Source organism: Protopterus annectens, chromosome 2.part1, assembly GCF_019279795.1.
Source record: "Protopterus annectens isolate FY-2018-M chromosome 2.part1, PAN1.0, whole genome shotgun sequence".
Lineage (NCBI taxonomy): Eukaryota > Metazoa > Chordata > Ceratodontiformes > Protopteridae > Protopterus > Protopterus annectens.
The window spans coordinates 931,929,073-931,946,675 of NC_056729.1; the positions used below are offsets into that span (position 1 = coordinate 931,929,073).

General features: G+C 41.6%; 1 protein-coding gene across 1 annotated transcript in view; it reads left to right on the forward strand.

Moving 5' to 3' along the window:
* The window catches only part of NEK1 (NIMA related kinase 1), a gene marked incomplete in the record, with an annotated part of 3,475,820 nt that overhangs the window by 1,216,894 nt on the left and 2,241,323 nt on the right, over positions 1–17,603 (forward strand).

The window sequence follows — 17,603 nt, forward strand, 5'->3', positions numbered from 1 at the left end:
AAGTTTTTTTTAAGGCCAGACAGTGATGTCCCATACTGATGATTAGTGGCAAATTTTGCCACCTTATTACAACACTGTTCCAAGATTAATTGAGGTAGGAGCAGCATAAAATTAGTGTAGGGTTGAGAAGGGATTTTACATTACTTTCTCTGGCATTATCTGTGAGGTATTGTTTGACTGTAGAATGTCACTAGGGAGATGGTCCTTACCAAGCTATCCAAGGCCAAGAATATTACATCAGTGAGTTGCAGTAGTATCCCAGGATGTCTTCCAAATGGCATGAAACATGACTTGTCAGGAACACTAGATTCACTATTAAACCATAACTTCCAGACAGGCTTCATGCCATGTGAATGAAGAACTGCAACTGCATCCTCTACACAAGGGCAAACCATGTATGGACTCAAGTAACTACAGTCCCATAAGTCTGACTAGTCTCATATGCAAAGCCATGGAAATGATTAACAATGACATATGAAATTTTCAGACATTGGATCCCAGTTTGGTTTCATCAAAGTCAGATCATGCCTACTTAACCTGATGGATGACTTCGAGAAGGTTACCAAAGCAATGGGTGAGGGCAGAATAGTGCATACTACCTACCTTAACCTGGCCAAGACAAATGGTACAATACCCACTCTGGGATTTTTAGACATACTTGTGGAATTATGTAGAAAGCCCTATGTCACTCGCTAGATAACCGAGGGGTTCTCATGTCCCAAGAATTTAGGATAGGAGTGTCCACTTCCACGAGGAGGCCAGTCACTAGCAGAATCCTTTATGGGGTCCACACTTTTTTGGCATGTACTACATTGAAGTCCTGACCAACATCAAGGGTCTGTGGCTGAACCAAGTTTGCAGATGATTGTAAAATAAGTACAGTCATAGTATCTCCCAAAGGCACTAATATTTTCCAAGATAAGTAACTTAGGCAAAAAAAATTGTGCCAGTGCCACTGTTTAAAATTCAATGCCAAGAAATGCATAATAGTAGCCATTGGGAAGTCCAACCCTGCAAACTACCTAATTGATAAAACACCCCTACTAGTAGATCCAGTAGTCCAAGATTGGAGAGGGCACATGTAGACAGTAGCCTGGCCTTCGACCGTCATGTGTCTACAGTAGTAAGGAAATCATTTTATGTTGCACAACTTTTAACCAATGGTATGGCAGCAAAGGAAGTCATTGTTCCACTGAATTAGGACCTCATCAGGCCAGTCATTGAGTACAATGCCTCCTTCTGTTTGTACATGACTAGGCACGTGTAACAACTGAAATGTTCACAGAGGTGCCTCACAAAAATTATTCCAGGTGTAAATTTGTCCTACGAGGATTGCCTCAAAAGCCTTATCCCTGTACTTGGTGTCACTGAGTGGTAATCTTTGCCTGGTATACATTGCATCCTTAGATCCCACTCTAATTGACCTTCTGCATATCTGCAAAACATGAAGCATCAGAATTACCTGATCAAGCTACTTAAAACTTGCTTGTGGCATAAGTAGGACATGTTGGAGGGACAGGTGCGTCTTAGAGAACACTCCTCCTCTGGAACAAGCTTCCCATCCATATGAAGCAGAGTTCTTCCCTAACCCATTTCAAGCTTAAGTTGGACCAGTGGATGGGGAATTGGAAATTCATCTCTGGCTTGGCATCTTTCTTCTTAATGGACAGAGGAAGACTGTAAATGCTTTACCACTCAAGGCCATGCCTACATATACCCCCCTTAGAATAACCTTAAGGTTCATAAAGCTTGTTAAATACATTTGGGATTAATGGCTTGGCTTAAAAGATTTTCTATGTCTGTTAGCCTAGTATGCTGCTATGAACATTAGTTGGTGGGTGCTGAAGGCAAGCAGGTAAGGCAAAAATTTCAGTTATTAGGAAGTTGAACGTAGGTTCATAGGTAGGTAGTAGGCTATCGGCCCTGGGGCCTATACAAGCCCAGCCAAAAAGGTACCCTGGTTTTTGCCACCCAAGAAAATTATTTTCCTGTGCCACTGTCGAGCAGAGCCACAGAGGTGATCCCCGGGGTGAATTTCGTATTTCCCATTCAATCATCAAGATTTTTCTTGAGTGCTAATGAGGAGCTTTGTTTGATATAGATAGGTAGATTAGTCCAGAGTATGGGAAGTCTCTGGGACAGGAATCTATCCCTCCGGCATGTTCTGTTTATTGTGGTGACAAGATTTAGGTCCCTAGAGTGTGTAGCTCGGAGGGATTGGATTTCTTTGTGGAGCATGTCCAACAGCTCTGTGTTTGACATAGCTTTGTATGTTAGGCAGAGATCATCTCTGAGTAGGCGATATGCGATGGAGTAAAGCTGGAGTTTTTTGAGACGGTCTGTGTAGGGCATCTGTTTGAGGCCGGTAATCCTCTTTGTGAGGTATTTCTGTGGCCTTTCAAGTTGTTGATGTCTTGTGAGGTACATACCAAAAGGGGCGTTGTACTCTATAATTGGTCTAATGAGTGATGAGTAGAGGGGAACAATGACCTCTTTTTTTTCTGGATGGAGAAGCCTTTTGTGATGAGGTGTGCCACGTAGAAGGATTTCTTGACTACTGTGGCAATGTGATTATCAAAGTGACTACTGTCCACCTGTGTCGCAAGGTCTCTTATCACACTTTTGGTGTTAAGTATACTACCGTATATGTTGTAGTTCATGGATACAGAGTTCTTACCAAAGGGGATGACAATGCACTTTTTGGCATTGAGCTTGAGGCCATGGCTTTGACACCAGGCATCTGTCTCAGTGAGGCCCTTTTGTAGGATGTCCATATTGTTAGGAGTTTTGATTATGGCTCCTAGTTTGCAGTCATCTGCAAACCTCATTAGCCAAAGACCTTCTGTGTTAGCCTGTAATTCAGAGAAGTAGATACCAAACAGGAGAGTACCCATGACTGAACCCTGTGGTACTTCACTTGTCACTGGTCGGAAGTCGGATTTGGAGTCTGGTACTTTTACAGTGTGGGTTCTGTCAGTGAGCCAGTTGGCAACCCATCTTTTGACATAGGGATTTATACCTAGTTTAGTGAGTTTATCTATAATTCCAGAGTGGGGGGATGGTGTCAAAAGCCTTGGCAAGATCTAAATAGGCTGTGTGAACCACCTTACCCTTGTCTACGGCTTTGGTGACTGCTTCAAAGAAGTCTGTCAGGTTTAGGAGGCATGATCTGCCTTTTACAAACCCGAACTGGGTGGGGTCCAGAGTTTGGAGATTACAATGTCTTTGTTTATAAGTTACATGATGATACATTCCATGGCCTTGCAGACCAGGCTTGTCAGGCTAATGGGGCGGTAGTTCCTGGGGTCTGTGGTGGCTCCCCCCTTGTGGAGTCGGATAACTGTCGCTGTGCACCATTCAGCAGGCACAAAGCCTGTGTTGAGGCTATGATTGAACATGGTACTTAGGTGGGGTGCCAGTTTGTTCTGTAGTTCGTGTAGAACGCAGCCTGCGATGTTGTTTGGTCCCATGGATGCTGTGTTCTTGGCTTTGGAAAGTGTGGTGTTTACCTGTGCAGCCTTGATTACAGGAACTTTGCATTCTTCTGGTATAGAGATGGGCTCTTTAGGGGGTGAGAGGGGGGGGGGGTAAAGTTAGCACTGAACCTATCTGCCAGGATGTTGGCAATACCAGTTAGGTCTGTATATTTAGTGCCATTGTGTTGCAACTCAGAGCAGATCTGAGTGTTGCCATTGAGATTCTTGACATAGTTATAGAATGCTTTGTGGTAGTCTTTAGAATCAGTGGCGATTTTGTTTTCGTAACTAGCTTTGGAGGATTTTATCAGGGATCGCAGCTTCTTACTGAGGCTGACCAGGGAGCTCCTCCACTCATGGGATTTTACTCTCTTTTGCAACAGTTTCTTCCTTCTGTTGTACAGTTTGTTTATGGCAGGGGACCACCAGATTGGCTTCCTATTTTTGGAGGATAGCGTCTTGGTTCTGTTTGGGATAGCACGATCCATGCACTCATGTAAGTGCTTATAAAGTGCAATTGTGTAGGATTCAGTAGTCGTAACTGTATTGTCCATCTGCATGGGTGTCATGAAGTTCACCACTTCTGTCTTAAGAAGCATGAAGTTGGCTTTGGAGAAATTTTTTACCATGGTTTCTTTAATGGGGGGTGGGGGCAGGATGTGGATATCTAGGGTAATTAGCTTATGGTCAGATCGGACCAATGAGGCGTTGACTTCAGGTGTGGAACACTGATCACTCATGTTGGTAATGACTAGGCCTAGGATATTGTTGCCCCTGGTGGGGGTGTAGATAAGTTGATCCAGGGCATTGGAGTTTATGAATTCCAGAAAGCGTTGAGTGAAAGAGTTGGTACAGGAGTAGTTTTCCCAGTTAATGGTGGTGTAGTTGAAATCACCCATTATTAGGGTGTTTGGTTGAACCCTAATATTTTCCAGTACATCAAGAAAAAGAGGAGTGGGAATCCTGGGGCATGGTGGGTGATCTGTAGCAAGCTAAAATTTGGATTGCAGTTTTGCCCAGAGTTAGTTGCACTTGGATAACCTCTGCTGCATTATGCTGAGCAACTAGCCTGGAGGTGTGGATATCCTTAATGATTATGGACACACCTCCACATTTGGTGTTCCGGTCCAGGTTACATGGCCGCAAAGTGTGGTATGAGTTATAGCCTGGTAGTGCAGGGGTGCTGTCTGGAGCCTTGAACCAGGTCTCAGTCACTGCACAGATATTGAAGTTCTCCATTTTAAGGAGTGCCTCGAGTGAGTGCATTTTGAGATTTAGACTTCTAGCATTGAGTAGCAACACTCTCAGTTTTTGCTTGCCTGTTCCTGTTACGGTGGTGAATTTGTCATTTGAACCTTGACTAAAAAAGGCACTATAGGGGCAGCAAGAACCTTAGCCAGTATCCGGAATCCCAGGGGTGACAGGTGCAGGCCATCTCTGGCAAAGCATCGTGGTCTGTCGACCATGTCATCCCAGGCAGACAGATACTGGATCCCTTTAGAATGGCACCAGAAGCTTAGCCAATTGTTGAAGTCAATCATTTTGTCCTTGTAATGTGGCATCATTCTGGATGATGGCAGAATGCTACTCGGGGCTGGGGTCATACCTGCCTGGGCTACAAGATCGGAGAGCTCTTCCATGTCTCTTCATGTAGTCCAGGGAGGTACATCTCAGGTCATTCACACGAACATGGACAATGACAGAGTCATATTTGTACTTGTGGAGTGACCTGAGTGCGTAGGTTATGTGGCGGATCCTGGCACCCAACGGGCAGCTGACAGTAACCTTTCCTTGTTGAGCCTGGTGATTGAGACATCAGTGTGCCTGACTATAGAGTCACCTATGACTAGTGTGTTGGGTACGTTGTTTTACCTTATTGGCTGTGGTTGAGTGGCACACTGAGTCTGTGGGCTATGTGTCATTTGGGTTGTGTTGGGGGGTGGAGGTTGCTTGCATTTCTGCTTTGGAGGTCTCTGTTGCTTGAGCAGATTATTATTGAGACCCTCCACGAATGTTTTTGTGTTTATATGTGTGGATTTTGGTGGTGCAGATTTAGTGAGAGTATGTGATGTGTGGTGTGGTGCAAGTGTTTACCTTTTCCTCTTGACTGTCAAGTTCAGTCTTGATTGGAGAGAGCTTTACCACCAGTTTGGCTAGATAAGTGTCTCTCTCACAGGTTGTAGTGTTGGGTGGTAGGAAGAGAGGGTTGTCTGTGTACATGAGGCAATTTCTACATTGCCCCAAGATGCCCAGATTCATCAGATAGACAGGAGAGAACACTAGGAGCTGACCCTTGGACATGCCTGAATACAAAACTATTTTCCTCTAGATAAGTGAGGAAAGTGAGTACAAGAGCTGTTTTTCTCTAAGCAAGTGAGGAAAGTAATGAGGAAGGTTGAGTACTGTAGTAATTAGTAGGTTATTCAGTGCTTACAATTTCTGATCACGAATAAGCAAATTCAAGTGCTAAAACTAAGAATCTGTATCTGGACTAAACTAGTTACAGGAAACAGCTTCAAAGGGAAGTGATATTTTCAAAATGAATTTGTCTTGGGTCCTTTTACTATACTTGGCAGAGCTGCAGGACTTAGTGTGTCAAAAGAGTGATCTCTAAGGTGAAGCACCTGTAACATGTTGTAAACTGTTTTTAACAAGGTGACCATTAGGAGGTACCAGAGATTTATATAACAAGCCGTTGTATTTTATTTCTGTCATCTCTCCATTTACTGTTTTTTATTTCCTTCAGTGAATGATTACATTCTGTTACTTTTGTTATTTATCAAATTTTTATTTTCTACTGATATCATAGTTATTCACTTGGCAGCCATTTACAGTTACACAAATTATGATGATCATCATAATATTGCAGTAACCTTAACTGTGTATGGGTTATATCCTGTGTAGGAATTAACAGCTGTCCAGCTTCCAAAGCTTCAGGGCACCTTCCACACACCCAGGCTGTCAGTCATAAAAACAAAAGACAGGTTTGGAAGTCAAGCCCTTCAGAGATTTTCTGCCATTGAAGACAGCACTCGCCTCTGCAGACTTTCGTGGATAGACCACCTGTTTTTGTTGTTCCTTTGAGGGCAGAGAAGTTCCCTTTAGAGAAAATCTTTGCACATTAAACATCGTTTTTTTTATGTAATCCTATTGTTTAGAAAAATTATTTTAAGCTAGGAGTTTGTGTTTTAACACTGTCATCAGACTTATCTGTAGTTTTAAATGCGAGTGCACTTTTTTCCTCTCGGTTTAAAAGGTGTTAAGTAATTGAAAAACATTTTTTTCTGTGGAGAAATTGTGTTTATTTTACATTTTGATGCCGGCAAACTTTTTTAAAGTGCTCTTACTGTGTGTTTCTGTGTAAAATTAGACTTTTAAAGCCTTTACATTTTTACTGGCTTTTGCTGCTTGTTTTTCCAGGGAAGGAGCCACCATTTTCAGCTTGATCATTCAACAACCTACTGGTCTCACGGGTGGTCCTTCTTCCAGCCACAAAAAGGTTGAGTGAAAAGTCCTTGTCATCACAGCAGGCTAGCAGTTTGCCTCAGCCACAGGTGGGTGATGCAACTGTGGCTATTGCTTGTTCCTCAGACCACTCATCTTTTACGCTGGATCCCCTCATGTCGCTCCTACATCCAGTATGGACCAGAGGCTAGCCACATCCTCTGCAACTGTTTGTGTTCCCTCATTGGGCAAGGGAGAGTCACTGTTTTCTGTCCTTGGAGAAGGAACAGAGAAGATTTTCCTGTTTTGTCAGAATGTTATGCCCATCACTCAGGAAGCTGCTTTTGCCATTAATACTGTTGGTCCCATTTTTCCTGTCAAAGGAAACAGAACACTAAACATGTTTCTGTTCCTTATAGCAAACACCACCATGCGCTGGTTCTGATGGCTGGAAAAATATATAGACTCCTTAAAGACCGAAATACTGAATATCAGTCCACAGCAGTTCAAAGCACAATCACCGAATGTGATATAAAGCAGTTCAAGACACAATCACCAGCTGTATTACAAAATCCAGGCCGTTTATTGATACAAAACTGTTAGCGCTTTCACCCTTAGGCTTCTTCAGACAGTTACAAAAAGATCATTCCTATCCATTTTAAATACTAGTACATCACTGCTGATAGGTTAAAGCCAAGCACATGCACAATACTAATTAATTTGCTTCAAACAAACTGCTCAATACTAGCAAAAGCACATAACTATCAAACACAGTTCATTAAAATCTAAAAATCCTAAAAATATAAATAAACTTTTAAAACTGTCATATACACAACATTTAATTACATCAGCGCCAAAAACATCATGGTTTAAAACATCTCCTTTTCCTCAAGACAGGGGTTATATTAACCCTGTCATTGAGTCCTGGGAACTTATCTGCCCTGCACCTAATGATTCACTGCATTTCTTTCTCTAATGTATTGTTAATGATGTCACCCCCTCTCTTATTCAAATATACTACCTCTATGACACAAAATAGAAACGTATGCTGCGGGTCAGTAGCCATAACATGTCTGGCTAAGGCATTGGTACTACTGGTTATCCTAATCTGATACATATGTTCCCTCACCCGCTCCCTCAGGGTCCTGTTGGTTTTACCTATGTAAAACGAGGAGCAGGCGGAACACCTAGCCAGATAAACTACATTGGAACTCGAACAATTAGTACCTGTAGAAAACTTAAACTCAGATTTAGTAACAGGATGTATGATTGTATCCCTGGTATCTATAAACCCACACTGGTTACAGTTTCCACACGGACATGTATTCCTAACCACTCCAGTTGTCTGTACTGTCACTGGATATATAGGCCTATGACACAACATACTCTTAAGGTTCGGTTTGTTCTTATAACTAAAAGAAGGCTTCAACCCAACAACTCCCTTAACCACCGGATCCAAGGTCAAAATCTCCCATCTATCCACCATAAACTTCCTAATGGACCTGGCATCCTTTGTGTAGAAAAGGGGAGCTCTAACAAAACTCATCATAGGGTCCTTACCCACGGGTACAACATTATCAGTTACACCCACTTCAGAAAAATATGGTCTAGCCACGGTGCTACGTAATGAACCCACCTCTTCTCTCATCCTGTTGAAAGTACCTAAATCATAACCTCGAGACAGGAACATCTCTCCCATTTTCTCCAGTTCACTAGTGTAGCCCACATCAGAGGGATTCAGCCTCGAGGCCCTCATTACTTGTCCTTTCATGACATTACCAAATACATAGGTAGGATGCATACTGCTCCTGTGAAGGAGGGCATTCCGATAACACGGTTTCCTATGTATGGAAGTATTAATCAGGCCACTTGCTAACTTACAGATATCCACATCTAAAAAAGAAATGACATCCTCCGAATAGACAAGTGTAAACTTCAGAAATCCAGTGGAGTGGTCAATATTATGAGCAAATAACAACAACTCTTCTACTGAACCACCCCAAACAAGGAAGAGGTCATCCACGAACCTCCTATAGAACTTTACATGGTCTTTAAAACCACTAGAACTGAACAGATACTGGTCCTCCCATTCCGCCATAACTATGTTGGCGTAGCTATTGGCACATGAAGTGCCCATAGCTACGCCATCTTTCTGCAGGTACACATCCTCACCAAACATAAACACATTATTGGTGAGTACAATTTCCAAAAACAAAGATAATAGATCTACAAACCGATTCGTGTAGCTAGAGTTCTTACGTAGATGATTAAGATAAAACTGTACCCCTATCTCATTGGGTATAACAGTGAACAAACTCACCACATCAAGTGTAACCATTAAATACTTACTACTAGGTTCCACATTCTTCATAAAATCATATAGATCTATTAGAAACTGTTTACTATCCTTAAGGATGTGTACACACTTCCCTACTAGTGGTCTAGAGTAATGTTCTATATAGATGGACATCGGTTCAGTCAACCATCCCTGCCCCGATACAATGGGCCTCATTGGAGGTGGATCCACAGACTTATGCACCTTAGGCAACCCTTGTATAATAGGTACACGTGGATTCTTCACCTTTAAGTAGTTATAAAGCTCATCTGTAATGACATAGCTCATCTGTAATTTTCATCCTTTCCCTATAGCACAAGATCGCCGACTAGGGAGGGGGAGGTCCCCAAGTCGTGGATTCTTCACCTTTAAGTAGTTATAAAGCTGCAACATCCCAAAGACTGTAAACACCTTCTCCACCACTTTATCTGGCTAGGTGTTCCGCCTGCTCCTCGTTTTACATAGGTAAAACCAACAGGACCCTGAGGGAGCGGGTGAGGGAACATATGTATCAGATTAGGATAACCAATAGTACCGATGCCTTAGCCAGACATGTTATGGCTACTGACCCGCAGCATACGTTTCTGTTTTGTGTCATAGAGGTAGTATATTTGAATAAGAGAGGGGGTGGCATCATTAACAATACATTAGAGAAAGAAATGCAGTGGATTATTAGGTGCAGGGCAGATAAGTTCCCAGGACTCAATGACAGGGTTAATATAACCCCTGTCTTGAGGAAAAGGAGATGTTTTAAACCATGATGTTTTTGGTGCTGATGTAATTAAATGTTGTGTATATGACAGTTTTAAAAGTTTATTTATATTTTTAGGATTTTTAGATTTTAATGAACTGTGTTTGATAGTTATGTGCTTTTGCTAGTATTGAGCAGTTTTGAAGCACATTAATTAGTATTGTGCATGTGCTTGGCTTTAACCTATCAGCAGTGATGTACTAGTATTTAAAATGGATAGGAATGATCTTTTTGTAACTGTCTGAAGAAGCCTAAGGGTGGAAGCGCTAACAGTTTTGTATCAATAAACGGCCTGGATTTTGTAATACAGCTGGTGATTGTGTCTTGAACTGCTTTATATCACATTCGGTGATTGTGCTTTGAACTGCTGTGGACTGATATTCAGTATTTCAGTCTTTAAGGAGTCTATATATTTTTCCAGCCATCAGAACCAGCGCATGGTGGTGTTTGCTATTTGTATTTATTTTATTTCCATTGCTATTGCTGGCTCTGGTCTCCAAAGTATCGATGTGCTCTTTGTTTTTAATGTTTCTGTTCCTTCTCAAATTTCCTTAGACAGGAGTAGTTTACTGGGTCTTGCTTAGGGTTTAATTTTGGCTGTTTCACCCTTCTTATGAGGTGCATTCTGGTAAAAGAAAGAGAGAGAGATTCTAAATCTGGACAGGAAGGTGAAAGGACAGTTGCAGGGTTTTCTACTCACGTTTTCAGACTTGGAGGAGAGTTCAGTTTTTGATTTTCCCTGTGTGGGATTCTCTTTCTCTGAGGCTACTTCCAGAATGTGCCAGTATTTTTAGTGTGGGAACACTGAGGTGTCTCAGTCCCCTAGAAAATACTATGCGTTGTCAGAAGGAATTGAGAGAACCTTCACCAATTTCTCCAGTTCTGTCAGCTCTGGAGGATGTGCATTTCACTTCCTGTAATTTTCCTGACAGCCTGCTGCCCCTAAATTTATTTGACTGTCCAGACACATGCAATAACTGGAACACCTAGAGATATCTTGCTAAAAGGATACAAGGCCTAAACAAATCTGACTGAGAAGACTTCCGTTTTCAGCAGAGGCCCATGGAGAAAAGCTCCAAAGTATTTCAAAAACATTTTAAGAGCAATAATTTTACAACCTTCAAAATTAATACAAAAAAATGTATACAGTTTAAGTAATTATACCAAATTAGAAATAATGGGACAACATTGGTTAAAACAGATGCAACTTACAGTTTCATAGGTTAGTGCTAGGCTAGCTACCCTTGCGGGCTATTTTAAGCCTAGCCAGTTTCCCTTTTTGTGCTCAAAGTAACCTATCCCATTTGGTTAGAGATTGGCCTCATCTATCTAATCAGTAATTATGTATTGCCCTTAATGAGAATCACTGAGATTATACCATAGATAATTTAAGGGGACCCATGCATGCAGTAAAGAATTTAGGAGCTGCCCCTGTCTGTTAGTACAGGGGACAGTTCTGGTGTAAATTTTCTGTTTCCTATCCATAGATCCAATTTGCACTTTAATATAGACAGGGACAAACTTTATTTTATGTGGATGGGAAGTTTCTTTCAAGGCTGCAGTATCCTCTGTGAGATGTACCCGTTGCTTTAAAATGTTCTGTTAATGATACAAAGTTGAGATTCCTAGACTGAGCATTTCTGATAACATTTGACTTGCTGATGTGCAGTAAGTCCATTTGTATTAGTTCAGAGGATGCCTTGTATGGCAGACACAGGTCACCTTTTAGCAGTCTGTAGGATATCGAGTACAGTGATGGGGCTTTTAGTCAGTCCATGTGGGACATGTTGTTTAGGCCTTGTATTCTTTTATTAAGGTATCTCTGTGGGCATTCCTGTTGCATGTATCTGGACAAATATGTGCCAAAGGGCGACATCATACTCAAATACTGGCCAAATTAGGGCTGAATAAAGTGTAATAATTACATCCTTGGACCTAGACACAATCCCTTTGTTTATAAGCTGTGTAATGTAGGACTTTCTTACAACCACAGATGTATGCTAGTCAAAAGTGAGGCCACTGTCCACATGAGTTCCCAAATCCCAAACAGCTGGGTCAACACTTACTGGCATATTATCAGTGTAGTAACTCCCATGAGTAGATGATTTCCCAAATGATACAGTGCATTTTTGGCATTTAGTTTAAGTTTATGATTTTGGCACCAATTATTGCGACAACCTTCATGCAGGATGGCCAAGTCATTTGGTGATTCAATGACTCCTCCCATCTTGCAGTCATCTGCAAACTTAGTCAGCCAGAGCCTTATGGCATGGGCTTTTAGTTCAGAAAAGTAGATGGCAAGCAGGAAAGGTCCCAGCACAAGAACCCTATGACAGTTATATTTCAGTAATTTAATATTTGTAGGTTCATAAGTGTTTACTAGGCTAATGACCACTAGGGCCTTTTTAAGCCTAGCCATGCATCCCAAATCTCTGACAAGTTCTGGTACTCTTGATTAAGCAGGAGCTTGGGAGATGAAACCTTTACAAGCAGGGGCCTGGGAGATGCAGGTTGCCTGTGTCCATTAGAGACATAGGTGCCAAACCAGAGATTAATTTCCTATTCCCTATCCAGTTGTCCATGTTGCACCTGAATTGGGTTAGGGAGGAGCTCTGCTTCACATGGATGAGGAGCCTGTCTGAGCAATGGGTTAGTTTCTGGGATACATACCTGTCTGTCCGGCATGTCCTATTTATCACAGGCAAGGTTTAAGTCATTACAATGGGTAATTCTGGTGCTGTTTGCTTTACGGATATGCAGTAGGTCTATTAGAGTGGGGTCTGACAGTGCCCAGTATGCCAGGCATAGATCTGCCCTCAGCAGCCTGTAGGATACAGAATGCAGGGATAGAGCCTTGGTGGACTGCATAGTATATGTTACTTATGCCCAGAATTTTTTTAGTAAGGAACCTCTGTAGAGGTTCCAGTTGTTGGATATGCTAGGTTAGGTACATACCAAAGGGGGCATTGTATTCCGTGATTAGTCTGAATGCAGAATACAGTGGGACAGTGACTTCTTTGGACCTGGATGGCATACCTTTGTTTATACGTTGTGCAACATAGAATGATTTTTCTGTCTACTGCAGGCACATGTTCTGAGGCTAGATTACTGTCTGTGTGTCCCCAGGTTCCTGACTACTGTGTCAACTCTTAAGGGGTCTGTCTGTTGTCAATATGATACCTTTAAATGCTAAAAAGGAGCAGTTCCAGGACTGATTTTTGAGGGACTCCACTTGTGACTAGCCAGTCTGTAGAGTTTAGAGAAATTAAAGGCAAGTTAGTATAGTAGGAACAGGAAAGTTACAATGTATAAAGTTCCTCAATCTTTTAAGTTTTTATACACTCTTCCCAGACCTGACCCAGCAGTTATTTTTAGTTAATCCTACTCTGCTAAACATTGTTAGTTCCAATCCTACTCTTTCTGATAAGGATGGGAAGATTATTGATAAGTAAGGAGGGGAAAGGGCATGCTTCCTGCAACTTTGATTTTCAGAATTTTGAATAGTTAGGCTCATATGTTGAAATTTGTTCTGACTAGTTTTGAAAATATGAGGAATGTTTTGACTACATTTTCTGCTTGAGAGGAAAAATCTGCTTTAAGTAGTTTATTTTTTTCCATTGTACAAGTCACTACTCATTATTTACAGTGTGTTTATGACTCACTTGATACTTCTTGGCGTAAGGCTTCCCTAGCTGCATTCGCAGAACCTCCCACTTGATGTGTAAAATGAGATTTTAAATTTTCTTTTAGGTAGAGATTTAGTTTTTGGTTCCTCCACTGCAGAGGTGACTAAAAAGTGTGACAAAAAAGGGTAAGTTGATAAATGGAATCTCTAAGATTTTTCAGCCCTCCTTTTCCGAAGTTTCTAAGAGATTCTCTAACCCCTCTTCCACTTTTGGCAGAAAACAAAATAAGCAGTCTCAACAAAATACAGATAAGCAGACATTTAAGAAGAAATGACAGGGTTGCTCAAAAAAGAATTCAGGAATTGCCCCCAAAACGAAGGACACTCCAGCAAGTCAGAATGACTACTGAATGGACCTTGTTCCCCCCTCCTCCACCCTTTTAGTCCCTTTTCCCTTCCAGAAAGTCTGAATTACCACTTTTCTCTTTGGCAGTAGATAGTTTCAGACAAATGGCTTCTGAAAATCCTATATTGGCAAATATTAAAGGTCTTCTAGTTGGTACCAGCACACATCAATGCTGCTACATTTGTAAGGAAGAAAGAGAGTGGGTGTTTTTTCAATATTTGTGTGAGTTACTCTCTGGCCTTTTCTACTCCTCCATAAAGGTTAATTTATTGTCATTTTCAGCATGTCTACCCATGAATCATCCTCTGTCAGTGCATTCTTATTTCAGTGTTTTTGAAAGGGGGTTTTGCTTAAGAGGCCTCCAAGAACACCTGTGGCCCCTTCTTGGGATAATAATTTTGTGTTAGAAAAGCTGACAGTCACTCCATTAGAACCGGCTAATCTAGCTGACTTGAGGTTCTTTTATTTAATTTGATTTGTTTATTTATTTGACATTTGTTAACCTTCATAGACTGGATCTCGTAACCCATTTTCAGTGGAGGCCCGTAGAGAAAAGCTTCACATTTAGACATTTAGATACATATAAACAGTTTACAATTTTTTTTACAACAAAAGTGTTAAGACTTTATGTAATACATTGCAGACAGGTTAAAGTTGGTGTTTTTTGTTCCAGCTCCTCCTTGGCCCTCTACTACCCTTAAAATGTACAGGGAACAGGATTCCTCTGAGGGAGAGGCAGATTCGGACAAGGAATCCCTTGCCTACTCCTCTCAGGTTCCCTCTCCTTTAGATTATGGGTCTGATGAAGAGGAATCTACTAGTCCTAATGCTCATTTTGAGGAAATTTCTTTTGGGGTCACCATCTGTAGAATAATGGAGTTTTTTTAAATAGGATTCTACTCATGTTTCTGAGGTGCAGAGAAGATTATATGAGCTCCTGCAGATGGATTCATCCAGGACCTTTGCTGTCCCTCCTGTTCTGGCTTCCTTGTTGGATGCTTTTTTTCTAGTGCTTGTAATGTGTAATGCTCCTGACTACCAACCTCTGCCCCCCCCCCCCAGAAACCTGATAGATTTTATAGGGTGCCTGAGGACTGTAAATTCCTTTCCAAGTGCCCTTCTGCTGACTCCTCGGTGGTACCTTTGGCTTCTGACAAGCCATTTCAATTGCTAATTTCTCCTATGTTATTGCCTTCTGATAAAGATAGAACTATGGAAAGGTTAGGCAAAAAGCTGTATTCTTGAGGCAGCTACCTGGACTTCTGTGCATACATTTACCAAGCACTACAAGTTGGATGACATTTCCAGAGCTAGAGCTGATTTTGCTAGGGCCATCCTTCATGGCTTCCTACAGAGCTGTGCTGGTCCTTCCTCCTCCCTCTCTTCTTTCTGAGCTTTGGCACTCTTTCTATTGTAATGAATACTGCAACAGTAGAATGGAAGGACATGGTGCAGTTGTGTAAAGTCTTACCATGATGGTAGATGTTCTTCTCTTCACTGTTGCACTATTTATTTTCTGTTTCCTCTCCCTGGTCCATTTCTCATCTGGATGTACTAATTACCTCTATACTCCTTGTACTGGCATTCCTTCTGGGGCGCTCGATTCTGAGGGTGGTATGTCTGGATGTAACTTTTATGCCCTACACTATGCAAGGAGCATATGTTTGACATACAGCATGCCTTAAAGCAACTTAAGGGCTTTGGTATACTGTCCAGATGTCGAGCCACCCTTGGCAGGGGGTCCCTATTGTAATGAATAATGCAACAGTAAAGAGGACATTTACTGTTATGGTCAGATTTTCCACAACTATTACTTTTCATTGTTAGTGACTATATTGCGACAATATAATGTTCAGCAACTTGACCACACTTTTACTTTATCCTCATATCTGAATAGATAAAAATATTGCATGAAAAGAGAATCAGTCATGCTAGTGCAGAGCTTTCTCCATCACTGTACAAACATCATTAATATCCTGCATGACTAAAAATATTTGTTTACAGAGGGAATTTGCCAGAAGAACAATTCCAAAGAAGAAAACTGACAGTGTTAGATGTGTATATTTCCCTAAAAAATACATGTAAATCTCAGAAGTAAAGCTAAGAGAAATTGAAGGTAATGGAGAACCAGGTTGACTTTTAGAAACCGTCAAAAAATGGATGAGAAGTATAGTCAGCGTTGTAGTAAAGAAGGATTCACAATTGGACTGATCCAAAAGATCTGACTAGTGTGATTAAATTAGAACATTAAAGTCAGAATTATGTAGGAGCTGTTGTCCTACAAGAAAATCAGCCATTTACATACCAGTCAGTAGCATTTATAAATTGCCAAGATATATACTTGTGTAGAAAATGAGTTGTTAATGAACTGTTAACAAAAGTGTATTTATATGAGAAATTTTACAGTATATATTTTTGAGGTACTCAGTCACATCGCAGCCAGAGTTATGCTTAGTGGTGATATCCACTCAAAACTAGGCCCAGAACACATGATTTCATTAAACTCCCCAATGCAAATCAAACTACCTACTCCACATAAGTTCTGAAAGACTACTACTAAACTAAAATCTTAGAAGTATGCTCAGTAAAATACACAAACTCCGTGCAGCTCTTTCCCTTTACAACCCAGACATTGCCATCCTTACTGAAACTTGGTTGAAAGCACAATGCCAGACACACTAGTCATTGGTGACTCCATAGTCAGACACACTGACGTCCCGCTCACCAGACTGAGTAAGGAGAAGGTCACAGTAAGCTGCCTGTCGGGTGCTAGAATCCGCCACATAACGCAAGCACTCAGGTCTCTCAACAGCAGGTACAAATACGACTCAGTCATTGTCCACGCTGGTGTAAACGACCTGAGACGTACCTCCTTGGACTACATGAAAAGAGACATTGAGGAGCTCTCTGATTATGTAGCCCAGGCAGGTATGACCCTGACCTTGAGCAGTATCCTACCTTCACCAAGAATGATGCCACAATACAGAGATAAGATGATCAGCTTTAACAATTGGCTTAAACTTTGGTGTCATTCAAAGGGGATCCAATGTCTGTCTGCCTGGGATGACATGCTGGACAAGCCACGCTGCTTCGCAAAGGACGGCTTGCACCTGTCACCCTGGGATTCCGGATATTGGCAAAGGCTCTTGCCACCCCATAGTGCCTTTTTTAGGCAAAGCTCAAATTCTAAACCTACCACCCTAGAACACAAAAAAGGAAAAAAACTAAGGGTAATGCTGCTCAATGCCAGAAGTCTAAATCTCAAAATGCACGCACTCGAGGCCCTTCTCAGTATGGAGAACATCGATGTCTGTGCAGTGACAGAAACCTGGTTCAAGGCTCCTGAGAGCACCCCAGCACTATCAGGTTTTACCTCTTATCATGCGTTCCGGCCCCAAAATCCGGACAATACCAAGAAAGGAGGCGCGGTATCCATATTCATCAAAGACACCCACACCTCAAGACTGGTGGCAACGCACGATGCATCGGAGACCATCCAGGTGCAATTAACCATAGGCAAGACTGCTCTGCAAATTGTAGCATGTTACAGGCCACCCTCACAAACT